Source organism: Halichoerus grypus, chromosome 3, assembly GCF_964656455.1.
Source record: "Halichoerus grypus chromosome 3, mHalGry1.hap1.1, whole genome shotgun sequence".
In the NCBI taxonomy this organism is placed as follows: domain Eukaryota; kingdom Metazoa; phylum Chordata; class Mammalia; order Carnivora; family Phocidae; genus Halichoerus; species Halichoerus grypus.
In genome coordinates this window covers 136,050,097-136,074,965 of record NC_135714.1, presented here as the reverse complement: position 1 = coordinate 136,074,965, position 24,869 = coordinate 136,050,097, and the positions used below count along the sequence as shown (strand labels likewise).

Genomic DNA, 24,869 nt, shown 5'->3' with positions numbered 1-24,869 from the left:
CGCGGCGGGGGTGGGCTGCCGGAGGGGCGCAGCTCGGCGAGCGGCGAGGGCTGCCGGAGGTGGCTGCGTTCTTTCGAAAGCGAGGGAGCAGCTGGGCCGATCTTTGTTCTTTTGAGACAAAGCCCCTGAACTTGGGTCCTCGCTTTGTGCAGGTGCAAGTGCTCGTGTATGGAAAGCCCGTGGTGGGGAAAGGGTTTAATACAGGAGGTCGCTGTTGCACAGGACTGGTTCGAATCTCACGACACCCAAGGTATTGGCATGTTTCTAACATATCCAGATTAGATCTCTCCGTTTTTTGTTTTTATTTTAAACTGTCTAGTCGAATTATTTGCTCTTTAGCATCTTGGGTCACTATACCATAGTTATATAAAAAGTTGCTTGTGAAATTAAAAAACACATGGAATTCACTACATAGATTTAGAAAATTAAGAGAAGCTATTTCATAACAAGAGAATGCTTTCCTAATACATATTTAACAATCAAGGCACATAATAATATGTCAACAGCAGATAGATATTATTTGATTTGGGGAAGGGAGGAGTTAAGGTATTTGAGTCGGCTTTCCTACCCAGTCCCACCCAGCCTCCGTGAGAACTTTAGCCTCTGGTGTAGAACTCTCCCAACAGCCTGTGGGGGTGAAGGAACGTGCCAGACTCAAAGCAGCTTCTTAATCTGCCTTATAGCGTTAGCTCTTCAGTTTTTCTGATGAGGAGTAATAGAGATAAAAGGAAGATTCCAACCCTGCCTTTCCTAGCTTCCCCTCCATGAGCAGTGGACAGTGACTCACCTGGATTCTCTTAGACTTGTTCAAAGGAGGACTTTTGGTAACTCAAAAAGGCAAATGTATTTCCATGAACATAAGTAATCAAAAAATGCTTCTTTCTGGCTTTGGTAGGAAACTAGCTGTGAATGATGATGTGCTGAAATTTCACAAAGGTAAGGGAAAGGTGGTAAAACTTGAAACTCAGTCATTTTTTCCTTTCAGATTTCTGCTGTTAAAATGGTGGATTAAGTGTTCATGCCAGTAAGCAATCCTTGTTTTGCACAATGCAGTGTACACAGAACCCTGATTTGCAACTTTGGTATCTCTCTCTGTTTACTGGGAGCATCTACCTCATGGAACTGCTGGTATTGGTCAGTATCCTATGTAACAGGTATTGACTTCATCTCTTGTGACTTTATTAAGACATGGTCCCAGATCATGTTACGGCTGGCGCTTGACCACCCTCCCTTCCCCAATCCTTGCTCAGAAATTGTCCTTTATTCTCCAAACTCAAGTGCATTCTCTTATGCCTACAGCTTTTGTAAGTGCACACCGAAGAGGAATTAGGTATGGTGTCCCTTGTGTCCCGCCACCTCCAAGGACTGTTTTAGTTCCAGCCCCAGTCCAAGTGTGCAGAATCACCCAAAAGAGGCAATTCAAAAACTGCCTGCCCCAGACCTTACCCTCAGTTTTGATCTTCACTGGGCAACTCTAAAGGGAGTGTGTGCATCTCAAACTATTAAGGATAGACTTCAGTTAGGCGAGAAAAAAAGGAACTGAAATGGTTTCCTTCTCTCCCTTTTCTCCCTTTGCTTCCTCTCAACACCACATTCTTCCTCATTCTGGTTCTGGCCACACCTCTCGCTCTTAACTTTAAAAGCATGTAAAAATCCTGACCAGCAAAATGTGGGGAGATAGCTCTAGACAGCTTTCCTATCCCAGTTTCATTATTTCTCTTCTTGTCTGTTCAAGGCCTCTTCAAAAACCCTGTCTTTTGCCTGTCATCCATTGGTCACTACCTCATTCCTGAAGGTTGTCATACTCCCATCCCAGTCTCCAGCATGGTTGTGTGGCTTGTCTCCTGATTCCATACATCTCATTCACCTCATCTCACTCACTCCATCTTAGAAAATCTATCGGCTGGCTGCTCCTGTATGCAGCTGGTAAGAGGAGAAGGGAGTAAAACAATAGCCAGAATTCTTGGGAGATGACAGAATAACACTTAAAATGGGAAAGGAGGAATTGTAAAAGGGCTAACTTACTTATCCTATTCTGTTCTGAGTCCTGGTGACAGTTCTCTCCAGTTAATGAATGTATGTTCTGGAATTGCTTTAGGAGTTTCACTTGTATGATTAGACTGCCTTGTACTCTGTAGCCTACCTAATATCTACTACCCCTGCTTCCTAACAGAACTCCAGTTTTGTTCAGGTGCCCATCCCTCCCCTAGGCCAGCATGCCTTGGGTAAACTGACATTATCCCCAAACTAGTTGAATGATCTGAGGGTAATTCCATTGCTTTAGCAAGGTATTGATTCAGAAATGAGCTGGTGAGGCCATTCTAGCCAAGGAGGCAAGAAGGAAAGGAGCCAGAGAAGGAGTGATTTCTCACTGTTAATAGAGAACTATAAGGAGAGATGTGGGTTGTTGTCGTTTCTTCCTTTGGATGTTGTTTGTCTACATGTAATGCTACAGCTATCTTACTAGCAGCCTGGGCATGAAACCAGTTAGTTCTGGAGATGGCAGAGCAGAGAGGTGGAAGCAAGCTGTGTCTTGATAATACTGTTGAGCCATAATACGTCTACCCTAAGCTGACCTTCCCCATTTGATGAGATAATATTTGTATTATCTGAAGCCAAAAGCAGTCTATAAGAGGGTCCAGTTTTGTGTTCTCTGTTGCTTGTTATGTGAAACAAATAAACCCCTGCTTGTTTAACCCTCAGTACACCAATCATCACCAATGGACCTGCTTTATTTTTTCATATTTTTAAAAAAATTTTTTTGGATTTTATTTATTTGAGAGAGAGAGAGAGAGAACCAGTGGGGGCAGGGGCAGAGGGAGAAGCAGACTCCTTGTGGAGTAGGGAACCTGACGTGGGACTCGATCCTAGGTCCCTGGGATCATGACCTGAGCCGAAGGCAGACACTTAACCGATTGAGCCACCCAGACACCCTATTTTTTCATATTTTTTAAGTCATTTTGCAAATCATTTATAAGAAGCAAGAATAAAGGATAGTAGTAAAACAATTTTAAAATAAATTTTAATAAGAATTTAAACATAGTGGGGCGCCTAGGTGGCTCAGTCGGTTAATTGTCTGCCTTCAGCTCAGGTCATGATCCCAGGGTGCTGGGATCAAGCCTCACATTCGGCTCCTTGCTCAACCGGGGGAGCCTGCTTCTCCCTCTCCCTCTGCCTGCCACTCCCCCTGCTTGTGCTCTCTCTCTCTCTGTCAAATAAATAAATAAATAAATAAATAAATAAAATCTTTAAAAAAAAAGAATTTAAACATAGCAAATTCAAATTTTTATCCTATATTTTCCTGCAATTAGAGAAGTATTACCCTAAATGGGCCATGCCCTTTTTTTTTTTTTTTTTTAAATAATCCCTATGCCCATCATGGGGCTCAACCCTGAGATCAAGAGTTGCATGCTCTGCCGACTGAGGCCAGGTACCCCAAGCCATATCCTTTAAATACAACTGTTGATCAGTCAATGTATATGAACCGGGAACAAAATCATCTCATAAATATTGACTCCAAATTAAAAATACATCTCTAATGTGCTACTGTATTCTTACTTTTGCTGCTTCTTGTACTTGAATCAACAAAAATACTTTTGAAAATGTAGGTGGCTTGGAATCTTGTTGAAAAGAAGATAGCCATCTTCTTAGCTGTAAAACATTTTCATATTTAGATTTATAAACAACATAGAACTAGTAATTTAAACACATTAGACTTCTTGAACTTATACAATGTATGTCGATTATATCTCAATAAAACTGGAGGAAAAAGAATTAGCCATTCAATGAATTTTTCCTTTCTACATCATGATTTCCTTCCAGTCACCTTTGCATTGACATTGCCTTTAGCATTTGTTGACTTGTAAACTATATCAACCATATATGACACAAAACATCAAAAAAGATGACAAAATACCTCACATCTTTTTTGGATGGCTTGGGTTCTTGTTGCAAAATATTAAATAATGAAGTCATTCCTGTTGAATGGATAGGAATACCATATTTCCTTTTTATCTTTAAATATATATTGTTGAATTAGCAATTCTTGAGTTTGAGAAAATTTAGGATATCATCATCTAAAGACTCATCATCTGGGGCTGCCTGGCTGGCTCAGTTGGTAGAGCATGCGACTCTTGATCTCAGGGTTTTGAGTTCAAGCCCCATGTTGGGTGTAGAGATTACTTAAAAAAACAACAAATAAAATCTTTAAAAAGTAAGTAAATAAAGACCCATCGTCTGGTATTCCACTTGTGTGATAAATTTCACCATCATCATTAATGTCTAGTGTCCTTTTGCATTTATTTTCTGATTTTTCTAATATTTTTGAAGTGTTTTCTTCTATCAGTTTTGTTTTCTTTACCATTATGGAACAAAACATGAAATTTCTGAATTTTCATCAGTGATTAATAAAAGGTTTAATAAAAAACTATGACGATAATGTCTCCAGATTTTTTTTATACCTTCTTAAAAGATGATATAGTGCTTTGGACAATACAATAAGATAATAGAAGAATGATGTAATAGTGATGATTTATTTTACTATTGAATCAACCTTCTAGGCAATTCCAAATTGTTTTCTTATTATTTTGTCTTCTCTAACATAGTTGGGAATAGTTGTTGAGTAATGTTGAAATAATTCCTAGAATGATAATATAGCAAAATGGTTAAAGCTAAAGAAAATTAAGATCACTAAGATCCCATAAATTATGAAAGACTTCAATGTACCCATATGGTAATTGCAAAACAGAATGAGTTATTACATTTTTTAAGTACATTTACTTTTTGTTTTTTGGAAAAAACAGTTTAAGAAAACTCATGAAATATCCATCCTTATAAATAGTTAGAACCTCTCAGAAAAGATACTCAAACTCTAAAATTGGATCCAATGGACTCTGATGGTGCAAGGATTAATCCACAGTAAACTGATTCTCTGATATTTGCAGCAGAACTCAATGCACTTTATAATCTCATAGAGCAATCAGTGACCTCTATGGTGCCAAAATCAAGGGACATTTTCCTGTCTTCTTTGCAATCAATATAATTGACCACTACCTCCTTTTTGAAACCCTCATTTTTAGTACTATAGACCTCTTCTAGTTTTAAACAACCTGACCAGCTACTCCCTCAGCCTCTTCTGGAGGGTCCTCCTCTCCCCATCCTTTAAAATATGAAACTCCTCAGGGCTTTTCTTCTCCTCCTCTCATTCGTACTCTCCCTCTCCCTAGATAAACTCATCCATTCCTGTGACTTTAAATGCCATCTATATATTGATGATACCTGACCTTTTACCTCCGATCCTACCCTCCATTCTAGATCTTTATAACCGGCTATCTACTTGATGTGTCCAATTGGATAACTGACAGTTATCTCACATTGAACTCTCAATCGTTTCTTGTTCCAAAGCCTGCTTCTCTTGCCTTTTTCCTCTTGACACATTTATAACGCCTGCCTTTACACATTTGTTTACAACAGAAACCTAGGAAGCATCCTTAACCTTTTGCTTTCTCTCCTCATCCAAAATATTTCTCACATCCATTTTTCTCCCTGTCCATGGCCACCCCCCTAGTCCAAGTCAGCATTACCTCCTGCCTGCAATAGTTGTAATTGGTTACTTTCTTGCCCTATCTCAAATCTATTCTGCATGCAGCTGCCATAGGGATCATTTAAAAATATAAATTGTTTCTTGTCACTTTTTTGATTAGAACTTTTTAGTGGCTTCCCATTGCACTTAGTAAAAGCCAAAATTCTTCACATAACCTTCCATATAGTTAGGTCCTTCCCTCCCTCTCCAAATTTATCTTACATCCCCCCCGCCTCACTATCCTCCAGCTGCACTGGTGTATTTTCATTTCTTCTACCAGGTCTCTGCCAGTAATGCCCCACCCCCAGCTCACAACTCCCTGTGAATAATTATTTATCTTTCAGTTCTCAATTTATTGTCACTTACTCCCATTGACTATCTGACTCTCAGTCTCCATTCTTAATTAAGGACCCTTTTTCCCTCCAGTGTTTGTCATAGCACCCTTTTCTGTTCCTTTAAAGCACTTATCAGGGGCGCCTGGGTGGCTCAGTCAGTTAAGCCTCTGCCTTCGACTCAGGTCATGATCCTGGGGTCCTGGGATGGAGCCCCGCATCGGGCTGTCTGCTCAGCGGGGAGTCTGCTTCTCTCTCTCCCTCTGCCTGCCGCTCCCTGTGCCTGCCGCTCCCCCTGCTTGTGCTGTCTCTCTCTCTCTCTCTCTCTCTCTCGCTCTCTGTCAAATGAATAAATAAAATCTTAAAAATAAGTAAATAAAGTATTTATCACAATTTATAATTAACCAATAAATAAATATATAACACCTTTGTTTCCCACTAGACAAATATATTCCTTTAGTTCAGGGGACTATGTCTGTCTTGTTGACTAATATGCCTGGCACATTGTATCTTCTCAAAAGTACATTTGTTGACTAAATGAATGAATGAATGAGCCAATGAGTGAATTAAGTTCACAGTCCCTACTGCATGTAAGCTCTAGACCCTCACAAAAGAATTCTCTGTAATAATCACTGATGAGGAAAACTTCCTGAACTTTTTCCACTTATTTGCTTTGGTTGGGAAAAGAGATCACTGCCGGCCAATTCTAAGTCCCCGTTAGGAAACTGATCATTTATGGGGCTCACACTTTCGTTCCTAATTTCCTGGTTTAACCTTGAAGCCCTTTTGCCTGAGCATCACCAAATTGGTTCAGCAGAGAATCCTGCCCCAGGTGTGAATTTTGTCTGTCTAATTTGCCTAACATTTAATAGTACCAACTGCTTTTTCTCTCATCAGCCCCTTGCACCAAAGCCCCTCCCTGAGAGAAAGCATACTGTATCAGTGAGGATGCCTTTTGCTGCAAGTACCAGAAGCTCCAACCCAAACTGGAATAAACAATAAAGGGATGTTTTTTTCTCAGAAAACAAAAGATCCAAAGGTAGGTCATAGTCCAAGCATGCTGCATCAGAGTTCTGGTTCTGCTTCTCTAGGTTTCTTTTGGCTCTACTTTCCTCTGTGTGTTGGATTCTTCTTCAGGCTGCTAGCAATATGGTCACCAAAGCTCCTGGGATTATGTGCAGATGCAACAGCATCCCATAGATGATGGGGGTGGTCGATTCCCATGTGTCTTACTTTCTCAGAAGCTCTACAGGTTTTAATCATTGGCAAGGGAAATATGGCGTTACCATGATTAGCTTTGACTAATGGAGAGGTTTCCTAAATCACACGTGGGAAGGGTGAAGTCACTGGAACAAAATCAAGGCTCTAACAGAGAAGTGCAGAGTGGGGAAAGTGACTGTTGGGTAGAAAACCAAGAGAATCGACCACATATGCATTCATTTATACATCATAAAATGCAGGCAGCTGTATTTTCCCTGAGTGTTTTTCAAGAACCCACCACACCATCACTATGAATTCTTAGTCTAGCCTACAAATTCTTTTTTTTTTTTAAAGATTTTATTTATTTATTTGTCGGGGAGAGAGAGAGAGTGAGTAAGGCAGGCAGAGAGAGAAGCAGGCTCCCCGCTGAGCAGGGAGCCAGATGAGGAGTTCCATCCCAGGACCTTGGGATCATGACCTGAGCTGCAAGCAGATGCTTAACCAGCTGAGCCACTCAGGCATCCCTAGCCTATGGATTCTTGATCTCCAACTCTATGCATAGAATCTGTGAGATGAGGGACCAGATACGTGTTTTTTTTTGTTTTGTTTTCAAACAAATTAAATGTAAAAATGTCGATAAGACACTATTGCTTTTCAGTTTAAAAAATTGCCCACAAGATACTTCCTTCTTCTAAACTTTTCAAAAACAGTTTCTTTTTCAGATCATGATTCAGAAAATATTTACCTATTTATTACTGCCTCTGAGGTATGGTACTTTGGTCTATGCACTCAGTAAAACTTGTTCAATTAATCTGTGGACTTCATTTCACCTCCACAGTTGAGGTATTGGGAAAGGTACAGAAATTTTCTCCCATATACCCATTCACACTCAAAAAGTAATGATCCACGGTGCATAAAATTTATTTTTTTATTTTTTATTTTTTTTTTTAAAGATTTTATTTATTTATTTGAGACAGAGAGAATGAGAGAGAGAGAGCACATGAGAGGGGAGAGGGTCAGAGGGAGAAGCAGGCTCCTTGCTGAGCAGGGAGCCCGATGTGGGACTCGATCCAGGGACTCCAGGATCATGACCTGAGCCGAAGGCAGTCGCTTAACCAACTGAGCCACCCAGGCGCCCCCACGGTGCATAAAATTTAGAAAATATAGAAAAGTACAAAGATGAATATAATAATGTATCCACAGATAGAAATACTACAGTTAGGGGTGCCTGGCTGGCTTAGTCCGTGGAGCGTGAGATGCTCGGTCTCAGAGTCATGAGATCGAGCCCCACGTTCTGAGTAGAGATTACTTAAAAAAAATAAAATAAATGTAGGATATCTTTTTAAAAAATAGCTACAGTTAACATGTTTGTGACTTTTCTTTCTTCCTATCTTTTTTTTTTTTCTTTCTTATTCATTTGTTTGTTTGACAGGAATTTTTATTTCAGGATCTGATGATCCCCCCAGGTCCATAATTCAACAAACATGATTGTTTGTTTTTCTTAAATCATTAATTCTATATAAATCCATCAGTTCTTGTATTTAGTCAGCAGTCATCCAGTATTCCAACTGTGTTCTAGCCAGTGGCCCTCAAGTGTGTGTTGCCCAAGATATACTTTAGAATTCTCCCTTAAAACAGTGATTTGTCTACAAGTATTTGGCCTCTAGCCCCTCCCCCACTTCTTCAAATCTCTCTAAAATGACAGCAAAGGAAGAAAAAAAGGCATTAGCTTACAAAGAACAAAGATAAGAGGAGGGCAAGACAATGATTACAGATTTTAAGTGTTTGGCCAAGGATAAGTGTTTGGTAGATGGAAAGTGGATGAAGGAGTAGTAATTAATTGAGCAGAGAGGAAGAATTCAAAACCTAAGAATGAAGATGAGGGCCAGTTCCCCTCAGAGGATCTGTAAAGCCTCGGCATTTGGGACCTGCCAGGTCCATGAAGGGGAGGTCAGGTGCAGGCTGAAAATAGGAGGGATAGGTTAAAGTCTCCATATGAAATAGTTAGAGCCCCAGGTTCCTTTCTATACTCACCCTGCCTAGCCAGACAACTTTTGGTCAGTGGATCAGAAAAGGGGCATTAAGTGAATGCCCAGTTCTCAGAGAAGTAGAATGATGACAGAGAACAGGAAAAAAAAATTGGACATTTACAATTGGACGAGCCCAGTAAAAAGCCAGTTCATTACTAGAGCATCGACTTGTGAGTTTCCCAAATCAATACTCTACACAGGGAATTCTAATAAAGTGTTTAGAGTCTCATCCTGAAATATGAATGGCAACCTAAGAATCACTAGAAATTCGATGAATACCTCCAACATGGTAAGAAAAGTCACACGAAAGTGGAAGGGATCTGGAGGGAATAGAAACAATGCAAGGAGAAAAGGACTTAAAAAAACTAATTGATTATTATCATCAAAGAGACAAAAGAATATATATTTACAAAACAAAAACAAAAAGTGACCAAAAAAGGAAAACACATGAAGAAAGAGCTCATAAAAATAAAATCTGTGGTGGTGTAAATTACATATTCAATACAAACACTGGAGGATAAAGTTGGGAAAGATGGAAAACAGAAGAGGAAAGATGAGAACATTATAGAATCCATCAGTGACTTACTAATATGAGTTTCAAAAAGAGAGATCAGGGGCACCTAGGTGGCTCAGTCAGTAAACCGTCTGCCTTTGGCTCAGGTCATGATACCAGGGTCCTGGGATGGAGCCCCACATTGGGCTCCCCGCTCAGTGGGGAGCCTGCTTCTCCCTCTCCCACCCCCCCTGCTTGTGCTCTCTCTCCCTCTCTCCACCCCACCCCATCAAATAAATAAATAAAATCTTTAAAAAAAGCATCAGAGAAAACAGAGGGGAACAAATCATCAGAGAAATAATAGAAGAAAATTTCCCAGATAGGACTCACCCAGAACAACGAATTTTTTTGAAGACCCACTTCAAGGCATATCATTGTTACATTTCAGAACACCTTGGATAAGGAAAAGAATTCTAAAACCTTTCAGGGAAAAGAAGCTGATCTCAAAAAATGGAATGACTTAGAATAGCATTGGAATTGCTGCTAACCACTCTTGATGGTAGAAGACAATAAAGCACTACCTTAAAAATTCAGAGGAAAAACTATTTTTAGCCTAGAATCCTTTATGAAACTAAACTGTAACTCAAATAACGTAGAATACACACAATTTTCATATATATAAGGTCTCAAACATTATACCTCCATTCTTTCTTGGGAAGCTGGAATATGTATTTTAGCAGAATAGGGGATTAAAATATGAAAATGGAAGATAGAGGAGAAGATCCTAGAAAGAAAAGCAGCAGGGAAAGTTGTAAGGTGGCAGGAAGGAATGTCCCAGGACTTCTCGAAAACAGCCAGGCCAAAGAGGAGGAGGAGGGAAGAAGGCTCCCAGAGCAGCTCAGAAAAATGGAATAGAAGTTTTTGGGCAAAAAGAACATGTTATTAATAAGTATATGGCAGAGGTGCCAGAACATTGGGGAAAAATTAACAATAGGTAGATGGAAAACCAAACAAATGATAAAATGAGGCAATTAACTTCAGAAAAATGGAAAGCTCATACAGGAAAAGAGGTGTGATTGCAATGAATTACTTGGCTCAGTGGACAATATTTATAAAGTTTCAATGATGTAATGCTGACCATTGATTTCACAAAAAAAAATTGTATATCATTATACTGGGGTGAGAAGAAGAAAAATGGAGTTGGGAAGCAATATTCTAGTATTTATTCACAATGGCAGGAAGTCAACAGGCAAATCAAGGAACAGTGACATAAGTATATAAAGATATGGAGGAAAATTATCTGTGAAATTAGCTAGAAAAGTTGAATATGTTAACCTGTCATGCTGGGAGTGGGCCTGGGGAAGGGTGGGGTAGGAGACTGCTGGCTTTTATCATAAGCCTTGCAGTACTATTTGACTTTGAAAATGATACACACAAATGTGCATTTGTGTGTGTGTGTGTGTGTGTGTGTGTTTTCCTTTGACAAAAAATAGTTTATTTGGGGGTTGCCTAGCTGGGTCAGTTGGTAGAGCATGTGACTCTTGATCTTGAGGTTGTGAGTTTGAGCCCCACTTTGGGTGTGATTACTTAAAAATAAAGTCTTTAAAAAAATAGTTTAGGGGCCTCTGAGTGGCACAGTCGGTTAAGCATCCGACTCTTGGTTTCCGCTCAGGTCATGATCTCAGGGTCTTGAGATCAAGTCCTGCATCAGGCTCGGAGCTAAGCGAAGAGTCTGCTAAAGTTTCTCTCTTCCTCTCCCTCTGCCCCTCCTCTCTCTCTTTCTCAAATAAATAAATCTTTAAAAAATAGTTTATTTTTAAATAGTCTCACCTGTGAACATTGTTAAAAGTCTTATTTCTGGGCTTGATCCTATGATTCCAATCCAGCAAGTCTGCAGTGGGACTCAGGAATCTGAACTTTTAACTAGAACCTCATGAAATTTGGATGCAGATTGTTCATGGGTGATCCTTTGAGGAATCTTACCCAGATCCCCTGAAATTATATATAAAGTTTCATAAGAATGTGCAGTTTTTTGGAAGGAGTCCATAATTTTTAGATTCTCTTTGATTCCTCAAACCCAAAAGAGTTTAAAAATTGCTCTTCTATGTCTGCCTTCTCCTTTCCTTCCCAGAATAATTGAGATTCCATTAATTATTTAAGGTCAAAGCATAGCTAATTATTGTTATAGTGAATCAAACACTTTATAAAACTCATTACATAAGCATATGTATTGAAAGCATTGGCAAAATTCTTAGTCAATTGTTTAGTATATTACCAAAGTAAATACCAGTGCATTACTACTGCAGTGAATTGAATATAAATCTAGTAGCTTGAAAAAGTTAATACAAATCCATTGGTACCTACCAGTGGTGTTGACCAAATCTATAGTTAAATTTATTCAGCTGAAAAAAATGTCCATATATGGTCATTCAGTGTTATCTTTAGTGCTGTAATAGTGCCATATAAATGGCGCCAGCATCCAACTAGAAAATTTAATGTATTTTGACAATCTTGTATTTTCAACAAATTTAGTAATTTTATGGTGAAAGCCAGCCTTCCTCGAACTTAGGCTTTTAGCCTTTTAAAAACGGATTTTTCTCTATAAAACATTACAAAAATTCATGAGATGTGATTTGGATTAAACCAGACAGCAAAATGTGACTTCAGATTAATTGTTAGAAGGAATTAAATTTTATGTTTTTCTTTAAACTTTGTACAATAAGGTAGAGAAATGAATCTTTTCATTTTAGTGACTATAAAAGGTATAAAGTATTTAAAAGATAAATCACAAAAACCATCACAAACCAGTAGCTAACAAGTTAATATTTGTTGTATGACCAATAACATACAGCATGACCATTATTAGTTATTTGAGCTGATTATGCACCAATTTGCATATCAAATGTCCCTTCTTCATATATCAAGTCATCTCTGATATTCTTAGGTGTGGCACACCATTTTTTAAAAATAATAGCAAGGTCATCCATAGCATTTACTGTGTCCCAGACCTTGTTCTAAGCATTTTCCTCATTTAACTCTGACAACAGCACTATGAGGGAAGTGTTATTATTATTCCTTTTTTACAGACAAGAAAATTGATACATGGGAAGCCTGGGTGGCTCAGTCAGTTGGGTGTCTGCCTTTGGCTCAGGTTATGATCCCAGGGTCCTGGGATTGAGCCCCACATCGGGCTCCTTGCTCAGCAGGGAGTCTGCTTCTCCCTCTTTCTCTGCCTGCAGCTCCCCCTGCTTGTACTCTCTCTCTCTCTCAACCTCTCTCTTTCTCTGACAAATAAATAAATAAAATCTTTAAAAAATAAAATAAAATCCAAGTTTAAAAAGAAAATTGATCCACAAAGTTACATAGCTGTATACAGTCAGTGAACAGCTGAGCTGTGAGCTGAACTCATCAATCTGACATTGGATTGGCTATACTCCCCTGAGGCATATTAATGTAGAACAGTCACATAAACAATTACATCAATATATATGGAACCTTCTCATATGTAGAGTTTTTAAAGACGCATCTTAAAAGAAAAATATCACTATGAAAAAAAAATTGTTTTTCATCGTTTTCACCTAACAACTAGCAGCTGACATCTTGAAACTTCATGTTTCAGGGAACACATTTTCTGAAATGATGGCCTAAGTAACGGTTTGAAATTTTCCTTTCTGTCGTTCCTTTTCGGCTCGGTCCTTCTCTCAGCCCCTTCTAAATTTACTTGCCTCCCCTGAGCTTCTTCTTTTTCAAGACATAGTAGGAAGACACCTTCATGCAACCCTCTGCCTACCAAATGCTTACTTAACAAGCCTGCACTTCCTGTTCCTCCCACCCCGGATTAAATGCTTATTCTTTGAGCTACCTTTCTCAGTTGTTTTCCAGTCAAGGCGTGAGAGCTAAATATCGCTACATTTCATTTTTTGGGAAAAAAAAGTTAAACCATATTACATCAGTGTAAAGAACATATATCATATGAGATGTAAGTGTCCTAACGAAGTGGCACCTCTTCTTTAATAGCCAGAAATTTTTGCATCACTCTTTGATATCCTTGAACTAATACTTCTACTTCAATTCTTCCATGTTATTTTATCTTTTTTTTTAAAGACTTATTTATTTTAGGGAGAGAGAGAGTGAGGGGGGTAGGGGCAGAAGGAGAGAGAATCTCGAGCAGACTCCCTGCTGAACTCAGAGCCCATGTAGGGCTTGGTCCCAGGACCCTGAGATCAGGAGCTGAGCCAAAACCAAGACTCAGTGGCTCACCCCACGTGATTTTATCTTAAATTTAAACAACATTTATATTTGAAAATCTTTGATTATTTGATTGTTATACTCTGTAAAATATATTAATTTATTTCCTGGATTAATTAAAGCTCTAGATATTAAAATGCTCTATCAGTTTAATAGTAGTACAAAATTTATCAATATAACAAATTTGTAATTCTTTTTTTTAAAGATCTATTTAAGAGAGAGAGAGCACGAATGGGGGGAGGGTCAGAGGGAGAAGCAGACTCCCCCGCAACTGAGTGCTGAGCCTGACTCAGGGCTCCATCCCAGGACCCTGAAACCATGACCTGAGCCACAGTCAGACGCTCAACCGAATGAGCCATCCAGGCACCCCAACAAATTTGTAATTCTTACACAAAAAATTAAATTGTGTTATAAATGCATTTCGCAGTGACAGATGGAGCTTAATTCAATTTTATTCACTCTTATGGATAAAGATTACTCACCATGAGAATGAGACAGTTTCAACATTAATTTATGCTTTTTGTTTGTTTTTATAGTTATAAATGCTGAGAAACCTTATTTACATAAATAAGGAGATGAGAATTCAAGGAGTTTTGTTACAGCATTATGTTTTTTTCCATCCAAGTTTTATTTTAAAAATCACTGTGTTCTATTATCATAAATTAGACTGGTGTCCAGCTTGTGGAAAACCCTTTGTTGTAAGTTAGCATTAAGTCTCAACTGTTTTTAATGGACTTTTTATTCTCTTCTATTTGTTTTTTTCTTTCCAGTTAATTATCATACTCTGTAATTATTATTGATTTAGAGGATATTTTGATCTGTCAAGGGCCAGTCCCTCGCTCTTAAAATTATTTTGGCTCATATTTACTGTTCCCAAAGATTTTTGTGATCAACTTGTCAAGTTTTAAAATTTGGGGTTAGTATATTTACTGAAGTGCACTGAATTTTAGATTAATTTGGGCATGTTTGATATTGCTCCAATACCGAGTTTTCTCATCTAGGACCTCAACAAGTCTCTCCATTTATGCAAGCCTTGTTTCACATCCCACAGTAAGGTTTTATAGTTTTCTTTTCATGGGTTTCACATATTTCTCTCTGAATTTAAGATAACACAAATACTTTGACCTCTTTAAATGCATTCCTTCTTTCTTTGTCCTCCCTCTCTTACTTCTTTCTTTCCTTGTCCTTTTCTCTTGCTCTTCCGAATAGACTGTAAACTCGCACAGGATTGGGAATGGATTGCCCTTCTAACCTCCTAAGTGGTTAAAGCTTTGATAGAATGGTTGCTAAGGAAAGAAATACTTGCTGAATAAATAAATGAATGAAAGGCTTGATTCATAAACTAGAAATGCAACAGGAAGAATCGGGGGATATTCCAAGAAAGGCCTCAAAAGAATTATAATTCCTGGGGCGCCTGGGTGGCTCAGTCGTTAAGCGTCTGCCTTCAGCTCAGGTCATTGATCCCAGGGTCCTGGGATCGAGTCCCACATCGGGCTCCTTGCTCAGCGGGAAGCCTGCTTCTCCCTCTCTCACTCCCCCTGCTTGTATTCCCTCTCTCGCTCTCTCTCTCTCTGTCAAATAAATAAATAAAATCTTTAGAAAAAAAAAAGAATTATAATTCCTTAAAATGGATGACAAATTACGGCTTGGTTATACCACAGGACAGATTTGACAAGCTATTCGATATATTTATATGTATTATTTTTTTTAAAGAAACAAAATGACCTAGATATTAGATAAAATTCTCCTACTGTGGATTCACTCAGAGACCCAGAGGAGATAAATATATGCTTCTGATTTCCTCAGACTTTGAGAAAAATGCTAAAGTTTTTCTACCTATGAGGTTTTCTGAAACATTGAATATCAAGGATAATTTAAACTTTTTTTTTTTTAAAGGATGACTGCTGCCTAAACATCACAGACGTAATTGGTCTTTTAAATAAGGAACATTTTACTTGTTTTTTTTTTTAAGATTTTATTTATTTATTTGACAGAGACACAGCGAGAGAGGGAACAGAAGCAAGGGGAGTGGGAGAGGGAGAAGCAGGCCTCCTGCGGAGCAGGGAGCCTGATGTAGGACTCGATCCCAGGACCCTGGGATCATGACCTGAGCCGAAGGCAGACGCTTAACCGACTGAGCCACCCAGGCGCCCCTAAATAAGGAACATTTTAAACCCAAAGACTAAGTGGTATTAGGGGTGGAGAAGGGATTTTTGAGAGGAGCCCTTCTGTACATTTTGTCTGTCACTTCAACCACTCACATTCAGTCTGTTGCCTGAAAGAATGTCATCGCAGCAAATGGCTCCCATCCTCCTTTGCCTACCTGTTACCTTGTAGACAGAGCCATGGAGGTCAGTAGACATGGCTGTGGGCTAGGAAAAGGCAAACTTGGGGCAGGGGCGGGGTGGGGGAGGGGGTGAGGCATACATTTTTGAGGCACTAGAGAGGTTGCACCAGCAGAGACCCTGTCTGTTCTGGAGTTAGAAATTGAAAGCGAATAAAACTTCTTAGGCAGCAGGAACTCATTCTGACAGAAAGTTCTCCTGACCCAGGACTCCTGCCACAGCTTAATGAACAGAGCCTGGGGAGTGTGGGGAAAGAACTGATCTTGTTGCTGCTTCTCCTGCAGGCTTCCCTGTTGCTGTGTGGTCCCAAAGTGAAGCTGAGGAGCCACCAGAAAACATCAGAAGCTTTCATCCAGAAGCCTGAGGAGAGCCCTGCCCTTCCTCAAGAGAGAGAAGTCCTTTAACATGACAGCTATTTTTCTTAGTCTTGGAGGAATTCACACCACTCCTTCCCCCAGCTTTTTCCCCCAGTGGCAGGAGCAAAGAGGTGGTCTCAGAATTTCTAGAAAGGCCTCAGTCCTCCCTACCCAACAACAGGCACAGCCTTGCTAGCATTATCTACCCTGAAACCATCAGGATTAATCACATTATCCCTTTATCCCTGTTTACATCATCACTGCAAGAAGCCGGTAGACTCCCAGGTCACCCTCCACCTCCTTTACTCCAATCCCCATATAGCTCTTAATCTCATTCTCCTCCCTTCTTCTACCCTCCCCTACTCTCAGAATGCATCCCCTGTGCTCACTGTAATGCCCAGTCTGTGAGCAGCAAATTTCCTACATACTCTCAACCTCTCCTGCAAAGGTCCCCTTTACTGTGCTGCTCCAGCTGAAATCTAAAGCTCCCCAGATGACTCCTTCCCCTGTAGCCCTCTCTAGTGGTGGCCTTTATCTCTACCATCTCTACCGCATCCTACCTGACCACAGAGTGAGGGTGCTCCTTGCTCCTCATTGCCATTTTCAAACTCCTCCTCCCCCAAATCCCCTGCTTTGAATCGCATGTCATCAGATATACCCCCTACTGTCCCTTATTGTCACTTGCCCTTATTTCTCAAAGAGTTTAGCAGCTGATTCATGGTCACTTTCTCCATTGGTAGTCCTAACATAATTCTAGGTAATTTCAATATCCATTTGGTCAGCTTTCAGATATCCTGGCCTTAGTTCCTTGACCTCTTCTTCCTGTAATTTTGCCTTTCACCCTTTATCAGTCTCTCACTATGAAATCTGTAGACCTTGGCATTATCTGTAACAGTAACTCCTTCATATTCTCAGTGTCAGGCATCCCTCTAGTACCACCACTATGCACGCCAGAGCCCCGACTCCAGCAGCCCTCTTGTTCTGCCAAGACCTATAGTCCCTTGACTCTCACCTTTCAGTTATGGGTTATGCCTCCTTCTCCTCAGATCCTCTCATAGCCTCGTTACCTAGCATTAAATCCCTTGGTCAGTTACTAGAATCACTCCCTTGCAGGGAGTTCTAATTATTTGCTAAAATCTATCCTCCTTTCTTCCAAAATCAGAGCATTGTAGCTCAGCAGAGAGCTGACCATACACACCACATTTCTCAGGCTTCCTTGCATTTAACCATAGCCATAGGACTAAAATTTTTATAATAGAATATGACCCTAAGTAATGTGTGGTGCCTTCAGGCTAGGCCCTTAAAACTAGGACAATGCTTGCTCCTTACACTCTCTTTCCCCCTCCTGATAACTGCTAAAAGGTGTGCCTGCTACCCAGTTTCTAGGATTTAGATGAGAATAAAAGCCCTAGGTCATGAAAGAGAAATAAGGTAGAAGGCCCCTCAGTCCCTAAATGATCATTTGAAGCTGAGACTCAATGGCCTGGAATGGTTATTTCTGCTTAAAATTGAAATTTGTCAGAGAGAGAGCAAACAAGCAGAGGGACCGGCAGGCAGAGGGAGAAGCAGGCTCCCCACTGAGCAGGAAGCCCAGCGTGGGGCTTGATCCCAGGACCCTGGGATCATGACCTGAGCCAAAGGCAGACCTTAACCGACTGAACCACCCAAGTATCCCTCCACCTTGATTTTTTTTTTTTTTTTTTTAGATTTTATTTATTTATTTGACAGAGAGAGCAAGAGAGCACAAGCAGGGGGAACAGTAGAGGGAGAAGCAGGCTCCCCGCCAAGGAGGGAGCCCCATGTGGGGGCTCCATCCCAGGACCCTGGGATCATGACCTGAGCCAAAGGCAGATGCTTAACCATCTGAGCCACCCAGGCACCCCCCACCTTGAAATTTAAAGGAAAAAACCCTTTCAAGTTTCCTTCTCTTTCTGCTATCACTTCATCTTTCTGTTCCTGTTTAAAGCAAAAAAGCCCAAAAGAGATACCTGTATTTCTTGAATTTAACTTTCATCTTATTTTCTTTTTTAAAAAAATTATTTTGAAAAATTTCAAACATATGCAAGGGTAGAGAGACAGCAGAATGACCTCCATATATCATCACCCAGTGTCAGCAATTATAAACATTTTGTCAATTTTATTTAATCCATCCTCGTTCCCTAAATCATCTGGACTATTTTTTCTTCTTTTTTTAAATTTGAGTATTATTGACACATAATGTTACATTAGTTTCAGGTGTACAACATAGTGATTCACCGATTCACCTTCTCTTTTGGACTATTTTAAAGAAAGTTCCAGACATCATTTCACTGTAAATACTCCAGCATACATTTCTAACAGATAAGGACTGTAAAAAATGACAGTCACAACACCAACTTAATATCCAACAAATCTAAATACATGATCAGAGTTTAAATTTCCTATATTGTCTCAGAAACATCTTTTTATAATAGATTTGCTCAAATCAGGCTCTAAACACATTGTATTTGGCTGGTATGTCCTTTAAGTCTTTCTTCATCTCTAACAGTTTCCCCTCCACCCTTTTCTCATGCCATGTGAATGTATTTGTGTGTGTGTGTATATATATATATATATATTTTTTTTTTAAGGTCATTTTTTAAAAGATTTTATTTATTTATTCATGAGAGAGAGAGAGGCAGAGGGAGAAGCAGGCTCCTGGTGGAGTAGGGAGCCTGACATGGGACTCTATCCCAGAACCCTGGGATCATGACCTGAGCTGAAGGCAGACACTTAACCGACTGAGCCACCCAGGCGCCCTTAAGGTCATTTTTCCTGTATAAGTTTCCACATTCTGGAGTTGGCTATTTGCATCCTCATGATGTCATCTAGCATGTTCTTCTCTCCTGTATTTCCTGGAAACTAGTAGTCATATCTTGAGGCTTGATTCTCTGCTTTCTTCAATCCATTCCAGTCACACATGCACCCTCCTACTACTGTGTGTGTGTTGTCAAGTTCATTGATGACCCATATTGCTAAATCTAATGGCCCATTCTCAACCCTCTTCTTCCTTGATCCATTGGCAGTATTTGAATTGATCACTTCATCCTCCTTGGTGCATTTCCTTTATTTGGCTTATTGGACACCACACTGTCATGGTATTACTTTGACTTCCTTGTTGCTCCTTTTCAGTTTCTTTTGCTGGTTCCTGTTTACCATTGCTACCTCTAAATGTTAGAGTGCTATAGGATTATTTTTTGGTTCTCTTCTCTATCTGCACAAAATCCATTGGTGATCTCATCCAGTTCTCAGGCTTTAAGTACCATTTTATACATGCTGACTTTCTAATTTATAGCTTTAGCCTGGATCTCTTCCAAGAAATCCAAATTCATATAGCCGACTGTTTATTTGACATAATCATTTGAGTGTCTAATAAGCACCTCAATTTGATTATGTCCATAATTTGACACCTGACCTTCCTCCAAATCTGCTCCTCTCTTAGACTTCTCCATCCCACTTGATAGGAGCTCCATCTTTCCAGTTGTTCAGGTCAAAAATCTTAGAATCATTTTGGACACTTTCTTTCTCTCCACCCCAAATAGAATCTGTCAGCAAATCCCACCGTCTGGTCATTTATCCCCACCTATACTGTTGTCATCTTGATTCAGTCCATTGTTTTTGTTTTTGTTTTTTCTTTAAAGATTTGATTTTATTTATTTGAGAGAGAGAGAGATAGAGCATGAGAGGGGGGAGGGTCAGAGGGAGAAGCAGACTCCCCGCCGAGCAGGGAGCCCGATGTGGGACTCGATTCCGGGACTTCAGGATCATGACCTGAGCTGAAGGCAGTCACTTAACCAACTGAGCCACCAGGTGCCTGATTCAGTCCATTGTTATCTCTTGCCTCTTATCATAGCCTCCTAACTGATCTCTGACCTACTCCTTTGTTCTTATCACAACAGCGAGAATGATCTTTTTAAAAAATGTAGGTCACATCAGGTAACTCCTCTGCTCAAAATATTCCAGTGATTTCCCTGTTTCCTTACAGTAAAAGTTGAAGTCCTTAAAATGACCTATAAGACCCTACATAATCTTATTCTAATACTTCTCTGACATTTCTCCCAATATTCTCCTAATATTCTACCCCCTACTCAGGCCATGCTGGCCCTCTTAACTGTTTCTGTCACATACCTCCTCTCAACTCACCTTAGCATTTGATGTTTTGCTTGGTATATTCCTCCCACATTTTCAGCTTGGCTCACTCCTTCAAAAGGTAAAAGATTTTACCTTTTAAATGAGTCCTTTCCTGACCACCCTCTCTAAAATTACATTTCTCTAAAAGTAAAATTGAGGAGTCAAAGAGCATAAGCATTTGTGTTTTGATAAATATTAAAATATTACCAAATTACTTTCACCAGTTATGTATGAGTATACAAGTTTTCCCCATAACCTGGCCAACTGAGGCCATTAGCAACTTTTGAATTTTTGACAATCACAGTGCAGTTTTAATTTTCATTTCTTCTCTTATGAGGGAGTTTAAATATCAATTTAAGAGCAATTTGTTTTTCCATTTCTGAAAACTGGAAGTTCATATCCTTTGTCCACTTTTCTAAGGATGTTGGTCTTTCTCTTATTTATTTGTAGAAGCTCTTTGTATGCTGTGGAAATGAATACCTAGTCTGTCATATGAGTTAGAATAAAATTTTCCCAGTTTGTCATTTATTTTTGACTTTATTTATGGTGGGTTCTTCTATGCAGAATTTTTAAAAATTGGAAGTCTAATTCATTGATATTTTCTTTTATGGATTCTGGGTATAGTGTCATACCATGAAAGGCCATACCATATCTCCCACCTGAGATAATTTTTTTATCATCCTTTTTTTTTAACATTTAAATCTTTTATCCATCTGGAATTCATTTTGTTACAGGATGTGAGATATGGTTCCAATTTTATTGTTTTTCCAAATGGCCAACCGTTTGTCCTAACAATTGCTCTGATTTATTGAATGCTCTGTTTTCTTCATTGACATGAAATGCCACTCAGGAGATTCTTAGGCAAACTTTAATGGCCATGAACTTAGGTTGATGTAACACTGTTTTCTCTTTGTGAAACCTCTGCTGGCAGGCAGAGACCTCACACTTGCCACGGAGAGCTGCAAACAGGTCAAACCTGTAAAATGCTGAAAGCCCACACCCAGTAAATGAATACATTATGTCTTCAAATTGTAGCTTGAAATGTTGTGAGCACATGATTCTCATATACTTAGTTGCTCCGCCCCACCCACATTCTTCCCAATAATGCCAAAAGGTGGCAGGAAAAGAGTCACATGGTTTTTGGTTGGTTGTTCAATATGTGAAGAAAATCAGAACTTAAAGTTGCAAATCACTTTGAACTGCGGAGGAGGGCACTGCTACTGTAATCCTCATGTTACCTTTTATACATCAAGCATGTTGTAACATCAGCATTCTGGGCTTAATGAAGTTTTATTCTAATTAGTATAAATTCATCTTTGTTCAACTAGCTGTGAAACCAGGTCACCAGGTGTAGATTATGAGGGTCAAAATTTGGGGGGATGGAATGAAATTTTTCAGAATTGATGATGTCATATGAGACCATTAAAGCCAGTTCACCTGGCACCTACCTATTAGGATGTTTTTAAAACTAGGACACATATGTATTGTTCAGTGATAATTATACTGATAATGCTGATACTAAGATCCTGCAAAATACTGCTATAGCTTTTGAATTAAGTGCTGACTCATAAAAAATAATTATGAGAAATATAATTTAAGTTTCAAGGTTATTTGGCTATGTTCCTTAATGGAAATACTGTATGACATAATAGGGGTTTTGTTGACAATGCAGACAGGATAAGTTTATTTTTATTTTAATTTTTTAAAGATTTTATTCATTCATTTGACACAGAGAGACAGCACGAGCAGGGGGAGCGGTAGGCAGAGGGAGAAGCAGGCTCCCCGCTGAGCAGGGAGCCTGACATGGGACTGGATCCCCGTGGAGGCAGACACTTAACTGACTGAGCCACCCAGGTGCCCCAGACAGACAGGGTGAGTTTAATCTTGATTCTTCCACCTTTTATCTAAGTAATTTGAACAAGTAACCTTACTTCTGTAAACCTCAATTTCCTTATATATAAAATAATATGATAATACTACTTACTGCTTTAGGGATTAATAAGAAAATCCACTTAAACCGTAAGTAAGGCGTTTCCTCCCTATCTGATTGGCAAAGACCAAAAAATGTAATGATATATTGGGTGGTGAGAGTATGGTGGAGACAGGTACTCTCATACATTGCTTGAGGGAGTGTAAATTGGTACAACCACCATATAAAACTGTTTGGCAATATCTATCAAAATTACAAATGCACATACATACTTTTGACCAGCAATTCCTCCAGCTGGAATTTATCAAGCAGATGTACTTCTATTTTATTTATTTATTTATTTAAAGATTTTATTTATTTCACAGAGAGAGATAGCGAGAGCAGGAACACAAGCAGGGGGAGTGGGAGAGGGAGAAGCAGGCTTCCCACTGAGCAAGGAGCCCGATGCGGGGCTCGATTCCAGGACCCTGAGATCATGACCTGAGCTGATGGCAGACGCTTAACGACTGAGCCACCCAGGCACCCCCTATTTTATTTTTTTAAAGATTGTTTTATTTGAGAGAGCGAGAGAGCACGTGAGAGAGAGAGAGAGTACATGTGTGTGCACGCAAGCAGGAAGAGGAGCAGAGGGAGGAGAGAGTAATCCTCCAGCAGACTTGCTGCTGAGCACGGAGACCCAGGTAGGGCTCCATCCCAGGACCCTGAGATCACGGCCTGAGCCAAAACCAAGAGTCAGGCACCCAACCAACTGAACTACTCAGGTGCCCGCAAGCAGATGTACTTTTAAATGAATAAATTGATAACCATATGCTGATATTTATTGCAGTACTCTTATAATAAGAAAAGAGTGGAAACAACCTAGATTTCCATCTAAAAAGGGCTGTTTTGGACTCATGCAATCAAATACCATGCTGTAATAAAGAACAAGGAAACAGTTTTATTATTGAATGAGATATTACCAAAATATATTATTGGTAATCAGAAGAAGCAAAGTGTAGAACAGTGTGTAAAAACGGGATGGAAAGTACATAACATATATACATATTTGCTTGTATAATCACAGAAATGCTCAAGAAAAACACTCAGGAAGTGGTAGCATTGATTTCCTCTAAAGCTGGAATTGCCTGGTGGAAATTTTCTAAGAATTCCTGAGTGTCCAGGAAACTCTTCACTATATATCCTTTTCATTCCTTGATTATATTCTGTGAATGTGTAACTTATTTTTTAAAAAATAAATCAATAGAGGGGCGCCTGGGTGGCTCAGATGGTTAAGCGTCTGCCTTCGGCTCAGGGCATGATCCCGGCGTCCCGGGATGGAGCCCCACGTCTGGCTCCTGGCTCAGCAGGAAACCTGCTTCTCCCTCTCCCTCTGTCTCTCCCCCTGCTCATGCTCTCTCTCTCTCTCTCTCTCTATCTCTGTGTCTCAAATGAATAAATAAAATCTTTAAAAATCAATCAATCAATAGGGAAACGCCTGGCTGGCTCAGTGGGTAGAGCACGCGACTCTTGATCTCAGGGTTGTAATTTTGAGCCCCATGTTGGGTGTAGAGATTACTTAAATATAAGATCTTCAAACAAAACAAATCAACAGGGGCACCTGGGTGGCTTGGTTAAGTGTCTGCCTTCGGCTAAGGTAATGATCCCAGGGTCCCGGGATTGAGCCCCATGTTGGGCGCCCTGCTCAGGGGGGAGCCTGCTTCTCCCTCTACCCCTGTCCCTCCCCCAGCAGCACCCCCCCCACTGGTGCTCTCTCTCTTTCTCTCTCTCTCTCTCTCAAATAAAATAAAATCTTGGGCGCCTGGGTGGCTTAGTCGGTTAAGCGTCTGCCTACGGTTCAGGTCATGATCCCAGAGTCCTGGATCAAGCCTTGCGTTGGGCTCTCTGCTCAGCTGGGAATCTGCTTCTCCCTCTTCCTCCACTCCTCCCTCTGTTAGTTCTTTCTTTCACTCACTCTCTCTCTCAAATAAATAAAACCTTTTAAAAAAGAAATAAAACTTTTAAAAAAATTTTTTAAAAATGAACATAAAGTATATAGAAAACTCATGACATTAAGCATACAATACATATTAGCACTTAATATAAAATTTCAACTTAATTTTAACTATCTTGCGCTAAAATAAGATATCCAGAAAATTTTAAAAATCAGCTGCTTAAAAATCTAAATACTACGTTTTTTGTTTTTTTTTTTTAAGATTTTATTTATTT

At 39.6% G+C, this 24,869-nt stretch overlaps 1 long non-coding RNA gene across 2 annotated transcripts; it reads left to right on the top strand.

Moving 5' to 3' along the window:
- Positions 1–17: 17 nt before the first annotated feature.
- Positions 18–22,881, top strand: LOC118531508 (uncharacterized). 2 transcript variants are annotated; one of them, XR_013446536.1, is made up of 5 exons: positions 18–250; positions 986–1,134; positions 6,811–6,952; positions 16,514–20,413; positions 22,467–22,881. It is a non-coding gene; the product is annotated as an uncharacterized LOC118531508 (long non-coding RNA). The 2 variants fall into 2 exon arrangements; XR_004915243.2 differs by lacking the exon at positions 22,467–22,881 and having other exon boundaries at positions 16,514–21,258.
- Positions 22,882–24,869: the final 1,988 nt, after the last annotated feature.